At 39.1% G+C, this 20261-nt stretch overlaps 1 protein-coding gene across 1 annotated transcript in view; it reads left to right on the top strand.

The window, feature by feature from the left end:
• Positions 1 to 3432: 3432 nt before the first annotated feature.
• Positions 3433 to 20261, top strand: part of MAPK10 (mitogen-activated protein kinase 10) — a 302050-nt gene continuing 285221 nt past the window's right edge. Inside the window, exons 1-2 of the mRNA XM_006143294.2 lie at positions 3433 to 3727; positions 9312 to 9426. The gene's annotated coding sequence lies outside the window, so the exon portion shown is untranslated. The remainder of the gene's footprint in view (positions 3728 to 9311; positions 9427 to 20261) is intronic.

Genomic DNA, 20261 nt, shown 5'->3' on the forward strand with positions numbered 1-20261 from the left:
CCAGTCTGTGACTTGTCTATTTTCTCAATGATGACTTTAGATAAGTGGATGCTTTTAATTTTGATAAAGTCTACTTAAACTTTTTTTTTTTCTTTTTGTTATGCATTCTTGTGTCTTAAGAAATCCTTGCCTACTACAAGGTCAGAAAGCGTTTTTTTTTTTTCTTTTTTTCTTTTTTTGGAGAGGTTTTTGCTATAGGGCACATGCACTCACCAGACAGAGAGAGACAGAGAAACAGAAAGCGAGAAATCACCCCCCCCAGAGGGGATGGCCATGCCGTAATCCCTTCTCCTTCATTCTCCTGTCGGGATCTTGGGCATGCACGCACACATGCCCAGTGTGAGTTTAAGCCACCGGGGCTGGGACTCGAACCGCGGTCGACTACATGGAAATCCAGCGACACAGCCATTATGCCAACTGCTGGTCCCAGAAAGCATTTTTTTTCTGTTAAAAGATTTATTTTATTTTAATAGCCTTATATGCTTTAGCTTCTATGTACAATGAAGTACAATAAAATAATTTCAAGATGAACAATTTATTTTGAATAAATATTTGTGCTTACAGTGTAAAGTAAGGAGTAAAGATCATTTTTATCTCATTGATAGTCATTAGGAGTTGACTTTTTAAAAATAGTTTTATTTCAGTTGACAATAAATGTATGTATTTGTGGGGTACAGTACGATTTTTTTTTTCATTATTGCCAGAGGGTGCATGCTGTCTCTAGAGAGGACGAGAGCAGTAGTCTCCCCTGTGGGGTTTAGCAAGGTTGCCACAATTCCTTTCCTCTGTGTCTCCTTCCCATCAGGATTTTGGGGCGTGCTTATGCACATACTCAGCATAGTTTTCAAGCTGCCACAGCTGAGACTTGAACTGCAGTTGACCATGTAGGTTCTTGCTTCTAATATACAACGTTTTTTTTTAGAGAGAGTTTTTTGCTATAGGCCTTATGAGCTCGCCAGAGAGACAAAGAGACAGAAGGTGAGAAATCACCCCTCGGGGGGATGACCACACTGCAGTCCTTTTTCCTCCATTCTCCTCTTGGGATCTTGGGCATGCACGCACACATGCCCAGCATGAGTTTTAAGCCTGCTGGGTCTGGGACTCGACCAAGGTCGACCACATGGGAGTCCAGAGATATAACTATTGTGCCATCTGCTGATTCCCAGTGCACAACTCTAAACTACTGGGCAACGAATTGGCCCAATGTCACGTTTTGATACTTGTATGCAATATAGAATAACCAAATCTGGCTAATTAACATATCTATTTGGCATTTCTCTGTGGTGAAAACATTTAAAGTTCTCTTTTACTTATTTTGAAATATACGTTATTAAATATAACCACCATGATGTGTGATAGAGTACCAGAGCTTATTTCTCCTATTTAACTGAAACTTTGTCTCAAAAAACAGAACTTGCATTTTTCTTTTTTTTTTTTTTTTTTTTTTTTTTGAGAGGTTTTTGCTATAGGGCACATGTGCTTGCCAAAAAGACAGAGAGACACAGAGAGACAGGAAGCGAGAAATCATTCCCTCAGGGGGGATGGACATGCCACAATCCCTTCCCCTCCATTCTCCTCTCCGGATCTTGGGCACACACGCACACATGCCCAGCTGAGTTTAAGCCACCAGGTCTAGGACAAAACCACAATCGACTATGTGGGAGTCCAGCGACTGTTAGCCATTATGCCAGCTACTCTTCCCAGAACTTGCATTTAAAAAATTTATTTTGTAAAGCTAAATAGCATTTCATTGTGTATAGATATATACATTAAAATCCATTTATCTGTTGATCAATACTTAGGTTGTTCAAATCTTAGTTACTGTGAATAATGCTGCAATGAAAATGTGATACACTGATTTCACTTTCTTTGGGTATATACCCAGAAATGGGATTAGGAAACTGACTTTTGTTATCCAAAGTTAGGTACAATAACTTAAAAGTCAGTATTTCAGTTACTTTGTGTTACAAAATTGTTTGGCTATTAATCCTTATTCTTTCATAGGGCAGTTATCTTGTTGGTAGGCCCATTTCAGACATAAAAGGTGGATAATCAACTAATTCTTGTTGAGCCTTGGTATTAGAGCAAAACCACATAAAAAATCTTGTCCAATGGAATGGGAAGGACAGAAAATGACCCAAGATTTTCTTTCTCTAATTTCCTTTCTGAATAAAACAATCACATCAGCAACAAAAACAACAAAACCTTATATGGTTCCATTTAGTTTTATGATGCGTTGCAGTGTCTGTGAACACTGCTGAGTTTGCATCCATTGCCTGTTATACCCTTTCTGTTAACAGGAGAAAAGAAGCTCCTTGTTCACATAAAGTATGCTGATTCCAAAACGTAATGGAGAATTGTATTAAACTCAGCATTACTGGGTTGCAATAGAAAAGAATCCATGTCAAAAGTGTTTCAGAGAAAAATAAATTAGATTAGCTCATATAACTTAAGTTCAAAGGCTGGAGATGGTTTAGGTAAAATTTATATTGAAAATGTTCCTTATGTTAAAACATTTCAGTAAACTTATTATTAATAATACTTTTTTCCAAGAAACTATTATTGCAGATATCAAAAGATGTACTTTAAAATACCTTTATAACAGTTAAAGGCAGAGCAAATTATTTAAATAAATTTGAAACATTTACCCCCCCCCAACAATAATTACACAATTTGCATCCTTTATTCCAGAGAATTATCTAAAAAAAAAAAAACCCTCATATTTCCAGTAGTTTCTTTCTACATTCAAATTACAAACTAAGCACCAGTCTATTAAGTTTGTCTTAGTGAATATTTACTTTAGATTTTTATGAAAACAAGAAAACAGAAAAGAGTCAAAGTGCTGTGCAAATGACCCCTGGGGTTCAGGCGAGACTCAAATGCTCTCTTCTCCTCTGAGGTTATTACCATCTCTTGCTTTTAACATTTAGAGATACTGCAGGAGAGAGTTGAAAGCAGAGGTTGACTGCATCTCCAGTGGTGTTTTGGTTTGCCGGTATTCGTTCCTTGGTGCTGTTGTGCAAAGGACCAGAGCTGCACCGAGTGGCTTGTTTCTCCAGGCTGTGCAGACTGGCTGCCTGATGCTGTAGATGCTGATACTGGCTGCTGACAAACCTTGTTTCGTTACATGGTGCCTGGTCCTCATTTCACCAGAAAACACGGTAGCTGTAGCCGCACATAGACTTTTTCCTCTTTCTCTTTCCCCTTCCTACCCCTCCCTAGACCTCTCTGGGCTTTGACGTCATGTGTGCTCCTTTCAGTTGCCATAGCAACCCCATTCCCCAAGCCCTCTGTCCGTCTCCTCTGGTAGGTTCCACAATGGTACAGGCAGCATCACGCTGCACAATGGTTTCCAGACAGTGAAAGAGGGAGAATCAGCAAGCCACTCTTCCTTTTTTTTTTTTTTTTTTTTTTTAAAAACCTCCCCTTTTCTCTTTATTTTTATGGGGGTGGGTGGTGCTTGTTATATGCTTACCTTTTTGTTTTATTTTTTCATTTTTACCTATTTCTTTTTTGCTCCTCACCCCTCCTTTCCTAGGGGCTTGAGTGAGTTTAAGATTGGGTTTTCTTGGAAATTACCTGTCCATTATTAATTTTAAGCAATCTCCCCACCCCCAAAGAATCTCTTCCTTATTACAGTGTGGAATGTGGTTAATGAGAAACAAGTAGGGAGGATTTCTGGGGCAAACACTGGCGGATCAGGATCGTAGTTCTCAGGCACGGAATGGTAGGTGGCTCTTTGCTCATTCTGGGTTCTAACCTGTTTTGGGAGGTGGGGTGATTATTGATTGCTCCTGGTGGGGCGGAGAGGGAATATGGGAGAGTGGGGAGAGATGGGGAGGAAAGCAGGTTAATCAAGTGAACTATCTTGAAGGCAAGAAGCCACCAGCCTTTCCTCCTGTGTAGAGCATCTCTTTGCAGACTTGGGCGTGTGGAAACATTTCTGTTCAGAGTGAGGGGCTGCAGATGATGGGAGGGAGCATTCTTTTGTGACCAAGGGGTTTTTAAAGCAATGCAGAGCTATAGAATGGAAGAGAGAAAAACACATAGAGAGGGCGAGAGGGAGAGAGGGAGGGAGGGAGGGAGGGAGAGAGAGAGAGAGAGAGAGAGAGAGAGAGAGAAAGAGAGAAACATCTGTGCTTGTTAGAACTGCTGACTTCAGTTCCAGATCTGAGAAAAGCTATGGGTTCCATAAGACATTTAAAATAATGTCTTTTATTTACTGAATGGTGTACCTTAAAATAATTTTTGGAATGTACTTATGCATCTTAGTAAAGAACGGTATTTATATATATATTTTAGGTGCAAAACTAATGGCATTAGTCTTATAGAGCAACTTCCAGGCTAAATTGGGGCTGTGGAGAGGAACACAGTTTTAATAGGGGGCAGGTTAGAAATAAGAGGAGACATTGGTACTGCAGTCACATAGGTAAGGGGTCCCTTTAAGAAAGTGATCTCCTAGTCACAGCAGGCAGCTTTTTCTTTTTTCTTTTTTTTTTTTTTTTAGTGGCAATGTTCCCAGGTATTCTGTGCTGGGATACTGTGTCCCCTAGAAATGTCAGAGCTCTTCCAGAAAAAAAGAAAAAGAAAAGAAGAAATATCTCATAAGAAATGAGCATGTCTATGTTTTTGTCAGAATCTATGCATTCGAGAATACAGCAAAATAAATGTGATACATTGGAAAATCTTCAAGTAAATTAGATTATATAATAGATATTTTAAGAAAATTACGTACATATATACATTTTTTTCACCTTCTCTTCCGTTTAAATCTAGAGACCGAGTCTCTGCTTTTATCCCCCTTAAACAGATAAGTTCCCAGGATACTGCAGTTCAGCCAGAGAAAAAGAATGGCTTATCCCATGGCAGGAGGCTCTGAAGCAATCCCAAGGTTGTTTACACGGACTGCCTTTGCTGCAGAACCTGACAGTGCCTGTACAGCAGTCCTGCCTGCTTGTGGTGTGTGGAGGGTAACTTTTATGAACAAACTGATAAGAAGCAGGCTAAGTCATGTGGGACAGGCCACAGTTCAGAGGGAAAGAAAATGGGTGTAAGTGCAGCAGGCATTGGCAGCCCAAGGTCCAATTTCTTCCCTCTCCCTAATGCTCATTGTTGGACCCTGTAAGATCTCACAGAATGCTGACCAACATATTTAAGATGGTTGCAAAAGTAACAATTTCTCTCAGAGAGGCTTTTGCAAAATTTCTACCTTAGATGAGCATATATATTGTAAATATAAATAGAGATGTCATGACTGAGCTCATGAGCTTCCGACTACTTTGGAACCATTGGATTTTAGAGGCTGGAGAGTTCGGATGTAACCGTTTTCCTGCCTCTGGTATGTATTCCCTTCTGTATCTTGGTCTCCTCTTCAAATTGACATAACATATTGAGTTAGGTTATTATATCATGTGGAAAACTAGGTTTTCTTTCTCCTCAATGGGACTAGAAAATCAGATTACAGAGGTTGTCTGACCTTAAATATTAAAGAGTTGTCAAGCTTCCTCATTTGCATATGACATCTCTCCCCCACCCTTGCAAAGTGCCTTTAATTTGAGAGGCTTAGGTTCTTTCAAAATCTTTACAGTTTCTGTAAAAAGATTCTTGATGTTGGAGACAGTAAGAAATTATGCCTAGAGTGGAAAAATCAACTGGCTCCAGCCCCCTGCTTGTTATCCCCAGAACAGCGTCTGCTATGGGAGGAGTATGTTTGCCATGCTGGAAGGGGATGTTTATGAACAGATCCCGGGGGGACCAAGTGTGTTTTGCTGTCATTGTCTGGTACGTCTGCAGCTATTAGTTCTTAATGGCCTCATAGTATGCGGTCAGTGTTTTTCAAGGTTAGAATGAACTGAGCATTTATATAGCATCATGCTATAAAATGTAAGTATTTTAAATTTACAGGGAAATGCATAGGATTTCCCTTGTTAGGATAGCCTATAACAATATCATAAGCTAGAAGACTGTCAAAGCTAAGTAATCTGAAAAAGCCTCTCGTATTTAAAAATTATATTTTATATATACATATTTAGGTAAAATGAATATTTAAAGTTCTAATATGACTTGATGTAAATGAATGTTTCTTTGGATGCAAGGTTGGTTACAAAGTCTTTTTTATACTGATTATAAAGGATAAAGATATATTGGAGATTTTCTTGTTTGTTTAATGTGGGGACAAATGTTCTCCTTTCCTGCTCTAGTTCTGGCCTCAGGTCACATTTGCAGCTAAAGGACTTTGAGTGGAACTGGTGTGTTCAAATCTAATGATTGCTTGGTTGCTTATCAGAATAATGGACTCAAAGCAAGAGAGTGTTCCTTCAATTAGAATAAGAAACAAACTAATTGACATTTTAAATGACTTCTTCATTGCCTTTTCTATTCCCTCTTGCAGTTTCTTTTAAACTTTTGGGTGGACATTGCAACACTCACCAAAAAGAGTCACAAAAGTAGTCATGATAAGAACAGAGCCCAGTGTTTTATTTGCTGCAGGCTTGCCGAGTGCCTCATTCCTACCACACATGCATCTATTGTGGTACCTTCTGAGGACCAAGGACTTGTGGAAAAAGTTGGGTTTATATACTATTAAGAGAGATGTGTATTGGTAAAGAAGAACGAATGCATTTGTTTCTTTTCATATTGGATTCATTTATTGCATTGCCTGTCTGAGGTGAAAGACTGTGCTGCTGATTCAGATAAAAGAGCATGCTGCATGTTGATTATTTGAAAGAGAATATGTAGTTTAGAATAGGAGCCCGTATTTTCAGAAATTCATCCAACTGTACATGTTTTCATAAAGCTATTAAGTTATTTTTTTGTAGAGGTTTTTGCTATAGGGCACGTGTGCTCACCAGAAAGAGAGAGACAGAGAGACAGAAAGTGAAAAATCACCCCCCCCCAGGGGGGATGGCCATGACGCAATCCCGTCTCCTCCTTTCTCCTCTCGGGATCTTGGGCACACACGCACATGCGCCCGGCATGAGTTTTAAGCCACTGGGTCCGGGACTCGAACCGCGGTTGACTACGTGGGAGTCCAGTGACATAGCCATTACGCTAACTGCTGGTCCCAAAGCTATAAGTTTTTAATGAAAGATTTTTCAGTTTCGGTACATTTTATCCTTACAAGCAAATCAAGCCAAAGGGAAGAATATGTTTTGGGTACCTCCCCACCCCCTACCCCCATGTTTAATGAGAAAAGCTTCATATTGTGCTGTTAATCTTGGTTAAAAACTGTAAGTGGAGACATCAGGTGATATTGAAAATTCCTGAATAGAAACAAGCATTTTAGGTTTGAAAAGTAGACCTCAAACTCATACTTATTTTTGGTACGGGATTTTCTAGTTTAATTGGCGTTTTGGATCCATAACAAGCCACTATGGCCTTTCTTACTGTTCTCATCCCTGGTGACTTGAGATGTAAAACCCATAGGCTTATGGAAATAATGCTCCTAGGAAATGAAATTAAAGTTTTGAATGGAAAAAGAAATGACTGAAGTCTCTGTAGAAGCATTTGTAACCACAGCTACTCTGAAACCCTGTGCGGTGTGTGTTGGCTTATCGGGAAGCTCCTCTGCAGGGCAATCAGGCATTTGCAGTGGCTTGTATGGGAATAAACAGGATTATGGCTATTTTTCCCCCCTGTGGTTAGAGGAAGGAAAACACAAATAAATGCAGCAGTGACTTAAAAGTATGAGAAATGAGGGCCAGCAGGTGGTGTGGAGGTTAAGGCACTAGAGCCCATGTTGCCAACTCCATGGTTTGAGTCCTGGAACTGGCAGCTTGAAAATCACACCTGGCATGTGTATGTGTATGCCCACCCAAAATTCCAAGAGAGGAATAGAAGAAAAGGGTTTGTGGCTTGGCCATCCTCCCTGGGGGGTAGTTTCTCACTTTCTCTCTCACTTTCTCTCTCTCTTCTTCTGTCTCTCACTCTCTTTGTCTCTCTCTGGTGAGCACATACGCCCTATAGCAAAGCCTAAAAAAATTAGAAATGGGTCTGTGACATGTCTTAATAGAAGTAAAACTGACTCCTGGTTTGTGGATGTTAACCTCTCAGGGTGCTCTATGTGTTACTTGAAAATGGGTTTCTTAAAGGGATTGTTTTCTTGTGCACTAATAATGGAAATAGTATCTGGAAGCATTGGTAATGAAATAAAGCTCTTATGTTTTTATTTGGTGATGATTATTCAGTACCTGTAGGAAGAAGTTCCCTCACAGCCCTTAGCACACAGTACAATAATTGCCTGTTTTGGTATTACCCATATTCTCTACTATATCTCTGCCAGAGACTGCATATAAATGGGACACAATAAAAATTCATTAAAGGAATGTCTCCCATGTACAGAGGTCTCTGCTGCATGCTATGGGTGGAAGGTATTAGGAAACTGTAACATAAAGTTTCTGTCATTTAGAGCTGATAGTCATCTGGGGAGATGAGATTAAGTAACAATAAAGGTGATATATATATGATTAAAGACCTGTATTAGTGGTTTGACAAAATGTGTACTGGGAATTCAGGGGAGAAAGAAATTCACCTCTTTTGAAATGGTGGTAGACAATGGAGGCCACAATTGGGATGCTGGGAAGGGGGTGATGATGGAGCAATATTCTTAGGTGTGATTGTAAGCACGTGACCAGGAAAGAGACTTTTGTTTGGGGGAGAGAAGGGAGGGTATTTAGGACATGGTGACCATACTTTTAAACTAGAAATCAAATGTTATGGTTTGATAATGGAGAAACTGGTCCAACATATTATTGACAAGTAACAGGCAATAAGACTAAAATAGATCAGATTATAAAAGAACATAAACACAGGTCTCTTGCAGCTTCATTCCAACTTTGGTTTAGTTTTACTTTATTTCATGTACTTCAGAGGTTTTAAATTTTTTCTCCCTCCTTTTATTGGTAATGATGTAGCCTGTTGTTCCAGTGAAATCTTACCTGAAAATCAGGATAGGTAGACGTATGGAACAGTAGAACTGTTCTGACTAAGACTGAACGGGCTGTCCTGTATTACAAAGCCAAATCCACGTCACAAAACCGAATATCTTATCAATCCAAATACCAATTACTAGTTAGATTGATGTTGAGAGTTAAAAATATCTAGCTGTCTGGTATTGATGACAGCAACATTTTTGTGCTTACAGTAGATCCTGAACACAGTAAATACCACAAAATGTTTTATTTCCTTCCCCTGCACCCTGCTGCCTGGTAATCAGTTGTCTTTGATGTCCGTCTTTTGGTTTTCTAAGTGCAGGTCAAATTCCCATTCAAATCTTAAAATCCAACTCATCTGACTTTTTGCTTTGATTTTAGGCTAGCGCGAACAACACCAACGTTTGGGCTGTCTCAGACCTTCGTTATGGCAACTCATGCAAGAAGCTGTTGAATTAGACCCATTTCCAGTAGATGAGAAACCACACAAGCAGTGGTGAGTTGCAAATTTTAAAAATGTTCCTTAGCAGGAAACCTATGATCTTCATAACCAATTTAGATACTGCATATGGTTTAGCAGATCCATACTGCATATGGATCTGAAGAAATACTACTCCAAATGCCATCAACTAAAGAAGTAAAAATCAATAAGGTGTTGTATTTATTTGGTGATGCAATACTACTAATAACCAGATATAGTATACATAGTGGTGTGAGGTCTTGAAGTGCAAGGGTACAGTGTATAATACTATGACATTACTGTCATGGATGATATCAATGTATGATGACAGTAATTCACTGTTTCATGTAGCAGAGTAACAATTAGGTACATTATTTTCTAGTGGTTTTTCTTTTTTACAACATAATATATATTTTACTGATTCCTCTTCTTTCACAGAAAAATTGGCTCTAAGGTCAATTATGATATTCAGTTCTTTTCAGAAATGCATATGCCTGTGCATACACACTATTTAAATCTTCAGAAGTAAGGGAAGAAAATTCATATCACAGTTTTATAAACCTCAGTTTATGGACATTTTAGCTTACAGATCCTTTGGGCCAATAAAAACAAAATTAAAAACAGATCCAAGTTCTCTGACTAGTCGAAGTAATTTTAAACACTTAATTATGTTATAAATATATCAGCACTCACAGGCAGAATATAATTTTTAATCAAATACTTGATGCTTCGTAGTCATCAAAGTCAATAATCAATAGACACCAACAGAGATGAACAAGTTATACTCTGTCAAATAACATCTTTGAGAAATAGGGTATGACAGTGGTACTTGTAAGACTCCAAAAGCTGTTTTGAGCTAGTGATCAATATCTCTCTTTCATTTGCCTAGTGGCTTACATAACTAAATACATAGGCTGTCCTGTGAATTAATGCATAACCTGTAACTGTAGAAGACTTATAAAAGCAATCCAATAGTTACTTCACATTGTAATTTTTAAATAATCTGCTTACAATTATATTGAGGAAACATCTAATAGTCATCATTACACTATGTTTAATCAGTGTATTAAATGAGTGTTATAAAGAAGAAATAAAGTATAATTTCGAATAATCATTTTTTTAACCTAAAATAAGGACAGTTTTTGTTGTTGTTTTCTGAGAGAGATTTTTGCTATAGGGCATGTGTACTTGCCATAAAGATAGATCAGAGAGACAGAAAGTGAAAAATCACTCTCCGGGGGAACGGCCATACTGCAGTCCCCTTTCCTCCATTCTCGTTTTGGTATTTTGGGCACTTAAGCAAATGCACCCGGCATGAGTTTTAAGCTGGTGGGTCTGGGACTCAAACAGCGGCCGACTACGTGGGAGTCAGTGACATAACCATTACACCTGTTGGTCCCAAGGACAGTTTTATATAGTTAAACCTAGTATGTTGAGTTACATGTTATGCCCAGTGATGTGGAAAACATGTGTTATGTTGCCCCCATCATGAACACTTATTCATTAAGCAAACGTTTATTGAGAATCCGTGATGTAGATAACATGTTTGGCTTTTGGGATACATGAAAGACAATCCCTGATTAAAAGGGGTTTTGGTCTAAAGAACATGGTATTTATAAAGTGCTATTGCCTGGGTAGATAGAGGGTGCCAAAGGAAGAGCAGCGGAGGAGAATATAACACAGATGTGGTGGATCCCAGAGAAAGGGAGACTTCCCAGAGAAAGTGATATTTTCGGGGACTCTTAAGCACAGTGGGAAGTCAGCCAGAGGAAGGGAGGATTCAATGCACACTGGGACAGTTTTCAAAGGGCCAGAAGCTGGAGAGAGCGGGACTGCCTGGTGGCACAAGGTATCGTTTACTGTGCTGGAGAATGAACGGCAGTGGGAGAAATGAAGCTGCGGAGGACTTCAAGACAGATACCGTGACGGACTCCTTAGACAAAGCTAAGGAGTTTGGATTTTATTCCAAAGTAAAGCTCTTTTAGAAGATTTTAAGTAGGAGAATGAAGTCATCAGTTTATTTTTAAATTGTGAAATATATCATATATATAGAAGAATGTATAAAACAAATAAGATTAAGGAATAATTATAAAGCAAATATTGTGTAATTACTATTCATATTAAAAAAAGTAGACTCCCAGCATGTCGCTATGTGCCCCTTTCAGATCTCATGTTTTTTCCCACTAGAGATAGCCAGCATACAGTCCTACCTTCAGTCATGTCTCGTTTTTTTCTTCACAGATTTTCCACCTCTATGTGCATCTCTACATTATAAATCTTACTTGTACCTATGTTCAACTCCATGTATTTGTAATCATAGTATATACAGTCTTCATTACCTGATTATTTAGCTAAACACTGAGATTTTTCCATGTTCGTGCATATAGGTTTTTTATATAAATAGTTGTATAGTATTCTATTCTATACAAAATTTACTTATCTATTTTATTTTATTTTATTTTTTTATGGAAAGGTTTTCTTTTTCTTTTTTCTTTTTCTTTTTTTTTTGCTTTTGGGCACATGTGCTCACCAGAAAGATAGAGACAGAGAGATAGAAAGTGAGAAATCATCCCCCCAGGGGGGATGGCCACACTGTAATCCCTTCTCCATTCTCCTCTTGGTGTCGTGGGCACGCACACACATGTACCTGGCATGAGCTTAAGCCACTGGGTCCAGGACTTGAACTGCAGTCGGCTACATGGGAATCCAGCGACATAGCCATTACGCTAACTGCTGGTCCCAAAACATATTCCAGGACTCGAACCATGGTCATTTGCCATGTGGGATCCAGTTGCCTTAACCTTCGCGTCACCTGCTGACGCTCCATTCTATTGTTGATGGGCATTTGGATCATTTCTATTTTGCTTAAACTAGTATAAATACACACATAAAAACACTTTTAATGTTTATAAATATACATAATTGCTCACAGAACCTAACACACAGGTGTAAGAGCTTCTCTAGAATAAATATCAAGGGAAGAAATTGTTGCATTTTAGAGTATGTGTGCAATTAATTTTACTCAATGATTCCAAACTCTTCTTCCCGATCATTTATATCAGTGTATACACCCAGTTTTTACCCTATATCCTCACCAGCACTTGAATTATAAGCTCTTAAATATAGCTAATCAGGTGGATACATAATTATGCTCATACAGTTATTTATTTGCATTTTAGTAATTACTAATGAAGACTATTTTTTCATTTCTTATTCACCATTTGATACGTGTTATTTGTGTGTGTGTGTGTGTGTGTGTGTGTGTGTGAAGTTGCCTGTTAAAATATTTTTGAAATTTCTCTTGAAATAGTAACCAACATTTTATTGAGTTCTTGCTGTGTAATAGCCACTAAGCTAAGCACTTTACAAACATTTGATCTTCATATCATTGTATGATTTACAGATAGGGAAATTCAGGTTCAGAGAGGTTAAATCGCTTGCTGACAATCAGAGTTGAGAAACAGTAAGCTTCACATTCAAACTCAGGTCTTCTGTTTCCAGAGTTCTTTAGTTTCTTACAGAGTGTTTGGAAGATTACACTGGATCTAAAGAGAACACTAAAGGTGCTATTGCAGGAATCTAGGTAAGAAAAAATAAGGACAAAGCCATTCCTATAGTGCAGCAGTTAAGCATAGTACATGTGGAGTCAGATGCCGCATAGCCAACTGTGGTTTGGGTCCTGGCCCTGGTACTTTGAAAAACACTCTGGGCATGTCTGTTTGCATGCCCAGAATGTAGGATGGAGAAATGGGGATTGAGGAATAATCACGCCCTTTTGTGGGGTAGGGAGGATGGATTGCTGTGTGTGTGTGTGTGTGTGTGTGTGTGTGTGTGTGTGTGTTTCTCTTTCTGGCAAGTACTCATGCCCTCTCACCAAAATAAATAAATATATAAATAAAATAAATACATAAACCAGAGAAGAATTGCCAATAGAGCTTATGTACCAAACAACTAGAGTTGGTAATGAAGGTGGTGGTGGGTAAAAAGAGAGAGGGTTTAGAAAGTCTCAAGGTTTTTTTTTTTTTTTTTCTTTTTTTTTTAGAGAGATTTTTCCTATAGGGTGTGTGTACAAAAGACAGAGAGATGCAGAGAGACAGAAAGTGAGAAATTACCCTTCAAGGAGGATGGCCATGCCACAATCCCTTCTCCTCCATTCTCCTCTCGGGATTTTGGGCACACACACATCCCCAGTGTAAGTTTTAAGCTGCCGGGTCTGGGACTTGAACTGAGGTTGACCACATGGGAGTAATGTAACCATTACACCATTTGCTGGTCCTGAAAGTCTCAAGTTTTAATGCCTAGTGGTTAGGCAGAGTCAATTAGTCATAAAATGAATATTTATAGCCCAGGTGTTGTGTTAGGTTCTAAGAATACATTTTTTTTTATTCCGTGATTCAGTCAGTAAGAGATGCCTTTAGTTCATACGTTCATAAATTTTAAGATTTAAAAAGTCCACAATGTTTATTTGGGTCAACTCCAGTTTTCTAAGATGTGGTGCCAGTTCTTAAAGAGTATAAGTGGCTTGTTCAAGATCACATGTTACTAAGTGTGAAGTTAAGAATAGACACCAGGCCTGCAAAAAAATGCAAGAAATAACATCCACCTGATTTTTAAATTCATAAGTGAAAATACAGTCAACCTATTTTATACGAGAAACATTTTATAGTTCATCTCCCTTTTATCTAAATCTGTTGTCATAATTCAGGCCCTCATCATCATCTTTAGCAAGTTTGAGTAGCTTTGCATGTTAAATTCTTACCCAGTGAATACACCAGAATTTGTATTTGATTTACAGTTGTTACCACATAACCATCGTTACTCTTTGACATAACCCATGTAATAATTTCTCTTCTCCTTAAAATACACCATACATCTGGGCCAGCTCAGGGTGTGGTGGTTAATGGCCAATTACACGGTTCTAGTCCTGGACTCAGCAGCTTGAAAAACATGCTGGGTACATATGTGTGTGAACCCAAAAATCCTGATGGATAGGAGAAATGGAGGAGAAGGGATTATGGCATGACCATACCCCATGCCGGATTTTGACAATCCCACCCCCCCTTCCGGGGGGGGGGGGGTTCTCTCTTGATTTTTTCTCTCTTTCTCTGGTGAACGTGCAGGTCCTTTGGCACACACATACACACACATTATACTTCAGTTCATTCCCACTTTAGACACTCATGATCTCCTAAATTGCCTGAGGATACTGGTGTGATTTAGTTTCACCAATGTACTTAAGTGTTTCCGACCTCTCTGATTGACTTCTTACTGTCTATTATGCCTGTATTCACCCTACCCATACCTTACTTAGTCATTCTCATCCTTTATGACCTTTGCCACTCTAAGATGCCTGGAGACCAGCAGTGTGGGCACCTTGTGGAGCCTGAATGAAATGCAGTATTGTAGGTCCTACCCTGAGGGCACTGATTTGGAATCTGGCTTTAACAAGATTCTTAGATGATTTTTATGCACATGACAAGTTTGAGAGGTACTGCTTAGACTAATTTTAGATTTCATAAGATGTTATTTTCTCCTGGAAATCTCTCCTGGTCTCTTCTATTTCACAGTCTCTATTGGTGCTGTCATGGCAGTCTGCATATTATTTCACTGCATCACCACAGTGTTTTATTATCTGTTTATTGTCTATTTATGTGACTGCCTTGCCGAGCCAGGGAGTAATTTCAGCCAGATTAACTGCATTTTCTGTACCTAGTACAGTGACTAATACTTGGGAGGCACTATATAAATCTTTGTTGAATGATTGACAAAAGAAAGAAGAATGAGAAAGAGATAAAAAATGATAGAAACAGGGAACCAGCAGTTAGTGTTATGGCTATGTCGTTGGACTCCCACGTAGTCAACTGCGATTCACGTCCCGGACCCAATGGCTTAAAACTTAAACCGGGTGCATGTGCATGCATGCCCAAGATCCTGAGAGGAGAATGGAGGAGAAAGGATTGCAGCGTGAACATCCCCCCTGGGGGGTGATTTCTCGCTTTCTGTCTCTATGTCTCTCTCTGTCTGTCTGGTGAGCTCATGCGCCCTCTGGCAAAAATCTCTCCAAAAAAAAAAAAAAAAAAAGAAAAAGAAAAAAAAAAAGATAGAAACAGACAAGACAAAGACAGACACAAGGAGGAAAAGAACAAAATTAGCGAGATGTCCATGGAGAAATAACCAAACTACATAGACACAAAAATTGTATCTCTGAATACAATCTGGAAAACAGCCTGGTAGAGAGTTTATGGTCTTATTTAAATAGTGTGGATGATATAACTATGGTATTTACTACCTCTTTCAGAAGACAAGATTAGCTTAATTTAACAGAATGGTTTTTTGGTCATTATCATTGGGTAAATTTTGCCAAAATTGCTTTTATTTTTCTAGACAAAGTATCTCACTCTCCTTTCTACTCTTTAGATTCTGTTTGGAATATTGTGTGCAATTTTTAGTGTCCTCTATGGGAGAGGGGCACTTACAAAATGAAGTTGGTCCTGAAGATAGTGGTGAGGTTGGTGAAACTATAGAAAACATATATTGGGGGTCAGCAGGTGACATAGTGGTTAAGGTGCTGGATTCATACATGGTTAACCTTGATTCAAATCCCAGACCTGGCTGCTTAAAATTCACACCAGGCATGTGTGCATGCATTTCCAAAATCCCGAGAGGAAAATGAAGAAGTAACTGTAGCATGGCTATCCCCCCTTGTGTGTGGGGGGATTATTTCTCACTTCCTGTCTCTCTAGCTCACTCTCTATCTCTCTTGCAAGTGCATGCATCCTATAGCAAAAATCTCTCTCTCAAAAAAAAAAGAAAAAAAAGAGAGAGAGAGAAAGGAAGGAAGAAAGAAAGAAAGAAAGAAAGAGAAAACATACCTTGTGATGGATCAAGAGAAATTATAGTATTTTTCCTTGAGTAGAAAAATGGGGGTGGGGAAAGAGACTGCAAATAAATAGCCACTTCAAAATATGTTAAGGGTTTTCACGCGAAAGGTTAGAGTATGCAGATTGTTTTTGAGTTGTACAGGGGACGTAAGTAGGAGATAAGTGAGTATATAGTAGGTACTATACATAAGTGAATTTTTTACTTTTCTTACTATGCTGTACCCTTCTCAGTATTAAAGTTACAAGTTGGGCTTGATGGAGCCTTCAACATTGATGTGGTCTCAATGGGAAGAGTAAAGACAAAAATTACAAGGAATAATATCATCAAAGTGAAAAGGGATAGAAATGACCCTAGCAGTTTTGGAGAACCAAATACCACATGATGAGATGAATAGGAGAATATTCAGAAATATACCATTCCAGGGTACTGTTATGTCTTGCTTCTCAATGACTGCAATAGTTACTAACATGGAAAATGAAATCATTAGGACTTCTTTTTTTTCTTTTTCTTTTTTCTACAGGGCATGTACACTATTGGAGAGAGACAGAGAATGAGAAAGAGAGGGAAAGTGACAAATCACTCCTGAGGGGGAATGACCATGCTGCAGTCCCTTCTCCTCTCAGGTTTTGGGCATACATGTGTATACCCGGTATATTTTCCTAGCCACCAGGTCTGGGACTTGAATTATGCACGCAGCCATGTGGGAGCTAGCTGCCCTACTCACCTAGTTGACCCCAGGACAATTTAAAAAAAAATTGTTTTCTTTGGCGCCAGTAGGTGGCATGATGGTTAAGAGAGCTAGACTCCCACATAGATGACTGTGGTTCAAGTCCTAGACCTGATGGTTTGCTTTCTCATTTTTTCTCTTGCTCTCTTGCTCTGTCCCTCTCTGGCCAAATTAAAACAACAAAAAAGTAAATAAATAAGTAAATTTAAATAAAGTAATTCTTTACAAAAAATTGTTTTATTAATGATAGAATATGCATGCGTACATACTGGAGATGGGGGTGGGGGGAGAGAGCACACAATTAGCATTTTCCATGGGCCCTACTCACACCAAGATCCTCTTCCTCCAGTCCTCCACCTCCTCCTACACCCCACTGATCCTCAGCAGCAGTGCACATGCCCAGTGTGCCTTAGGGTGACCAGGCAGGAATTTGTACTACAGTGTCCATGTAGGATCACTCTTGAGTAGTGTATTACTGCTGCACCACAGAACTGGTCCCCTTAGGACTATTTTGTTTGTTTGTTTGTTTGTTTTTTAGAACGATTTATTTAATTTTATTATTATTATTATTATTTTCATCATAATCTTCTTTATATTACATTGGATTACATATAACTTTACAGTGTATTACATTGCTTTTTCAAAAGGAAATGCCATACATGTCAGTCAATACAGAGACATTAATCTCCCCGCTTCAACATTCAATATCTTTTCTATGTTTTCCCCATATTATTCTATGTTTTCCCCAGTATTATTATTATTCTAATTATTTTTTAAAACAGTCAATTGCTATTTCTCATTTTGCTTGTAAAAATACTTTGCCCATTGGGAAGTACTTCTCAGACCAATCCAGTTGAGAATACTATACATGTCATCATCAACAGTTAATAAGCCATATCTGTTTCTCACTAACGTCCTGCCTCTCTATTGTACACTTGCTATTTCTCTCTCTCTATCCTCTTCTCTTCACCTCCCCCATTCCACACTGTCCTATTCTCATTAAGTACCTTCACTGCTTTTATGTCCCTTAGGACTATTTAATCCTGGCAAAATCATTGTAAGTGGTCCTAGTCTCTGGTCTGAATAATTGTCTCTTCCAAGTTTATACATTGAAGCCTTTGGCAAGTGATTAGGTCATGCCAGTGGAGCCCTCATGACTGGGATTAGCACCGTTGTAAAAGAGACTCTAGAAAGCAAATGAGTCTCTTCCACCATGTGAGGACACAGGAGAAGGCGCAGTCTATGAGCCAGAATGTGGTCTCTCATCAGACAGCAAACTGCCTTGATCTTGGGACTTCCCAGCCTCCAGACCATAAAAAATAAATTGCTATCTTTTATAAATTATCCAGTCTATGGTACTTTGTTATAGCTCCAAACCGACAAAGATACTATAATATTGAATAACAGAAATTTTGTATGTTGTATCTTTTTTTAAAGAGAGGTTTTTGGACCCGTGTGCTCGCCAGAGAGACAGAAATCACCCCCCTGGGAGGATGGCCACACCACAATCCCATCTCCATTCTCTTTTCAGGATCTTGGGCATGCATGCTCTAGCGACCGGTGTGAGTTTAAGCTACCGGGTCTAGGACTTGAACAGCAGTTGACTATGTGGGAGTCCAGTAATATAACCATTACAATCTGCCGGTCCCTATGTTGGATGTTTTTAAGTTTCCTGTTTGTTCTTTTGGAGGGCTTAGGGTAGTTTGTTGGTGCTTTACAAACTAAAGACCCATTTCTATGCTTCTAAAAAGAATAACCTTGACAGTATTACTTTTAGAAAGTCATTTATGCGGACCAGAAGATAGTGTAATAGTTACATTGCTGGACTCCCACATAGTAGACCGCTATTTGAGTCTCGGACCTGGTGGCTTATTGTACTGTAAAGATATATATATAATTAAATGTGATATATATAAAAAGGAAACAACAAACAAACAAAACTCATGCTGGGTGTGTGTGCATGAGTGTTCAAGATCCCAAGAGGAGAATGGAGAAGAAGGCATTGTGGTGTGGCCACCTCCCCTGGGGGGTGATTTCTCACTCTCTCTCTCTCTGTTTCTCTCTATCTCTTCAGCGAGTGCACACGCCCGATAGCAAAAATCTCTCTCTCTAGAAAGAAAGTCACTTATAAATCTTAAGAATCAACAAAATTATGTTGTGGAGTTTGGTTTATTGTACTATATACTCATCCCCTCCTTCAAATTAATTGAAACATGTCAAGCAAAAGCTATGTGAAAGAGTGGTAGGAAATAAGCTATTTTTTTAAAATCTTTTGTGAATTTTGGCCAAATATATCATGTATTCATTAACCATTCTGTTGTCAACCTGGGGTCAGATTAACAGTGTAGAACATCATGGCAATAAGATCTTATTTATTGAACTTGTTTCCTAGTCTTGGTGATATGTATAGATGTCTGATGCTGTGTTATAATTGAAGGAGGCAAAACACGTTCTAATTCTCAACTACCTCTGCTTCTGAACCTAATATAATGTGTGAAATTTCCACTTACTTCTGTGGTCGAAGACTTCATCTGTTCTTTTTTTTTTGGAGAGGTTTTCACTATAGGGCGCGTGCGTTCGCCAGACAGACAGAGACATAGAGACAGAAAGAGAGAAATCATCCCCCAGGGGGGATGGTCACACCGCAATCCCTTCTCCTCTCGGGATCTTGGGCACGCACGCACGCGCGCCCGGCGTGAGTAAGCCGCTGGGTCCAGGACGCGAACTGCGGTCGACTACGTGGGAGTCCAGTGACATAGCCATTACACTAACTGCTGGTTCCCATCTGTTCTTAATAAAATAGAAATGTTATGAGGCAAATTGATTGATTTGCTAACTTGATAAGCTAACTTGAATTAACGTGTGAATTGTAATAATGGACTTTGGGTCATGGAACTCTACATACTTGTATAAATATCTATGATGCATTAAAATAACAAGACACTGAAGGAATTAAATACATAGCAAAGGTTTTCCTATGAGGGTGGGATCAAGACAGGTCTGGACCATGGGAACCAGCAGTTAGCGTAATGGCTATGTCGCTGGACTCCCACGTAGTCGACCGCGGTTCGTGTCTCGGACCCGGTGGCTTAAACCTCATGCCGGGCGCATGTGCGTGTGTGCCCAAGATCCCGAGAGGAGAACGGAGGAGAAGGGATTGCGGCGTGACCATCCCCCCTGGGGAGTGATTTCTCGCTTTCTGTCTCTATGTCTCTCTCTGTCTGCCTGGCGAGCGCACGCGCCCTACAGTGAAAATCTCTCA

This window comes from Tupaia chinensis, unplaced genomic scaffold (assembly GCF_000334495.1).
Source record: "Tupaia chinensis unplaced genomic scaffold, TupChi_1.0 Scaffold000094_1, whole genome shotgun sequence".
NCBI lineage: Eukaryota > Metazoa > Chordata > Mammalia > Scandentia > Tupaiidae > Tupaia > Tupaia belangeri.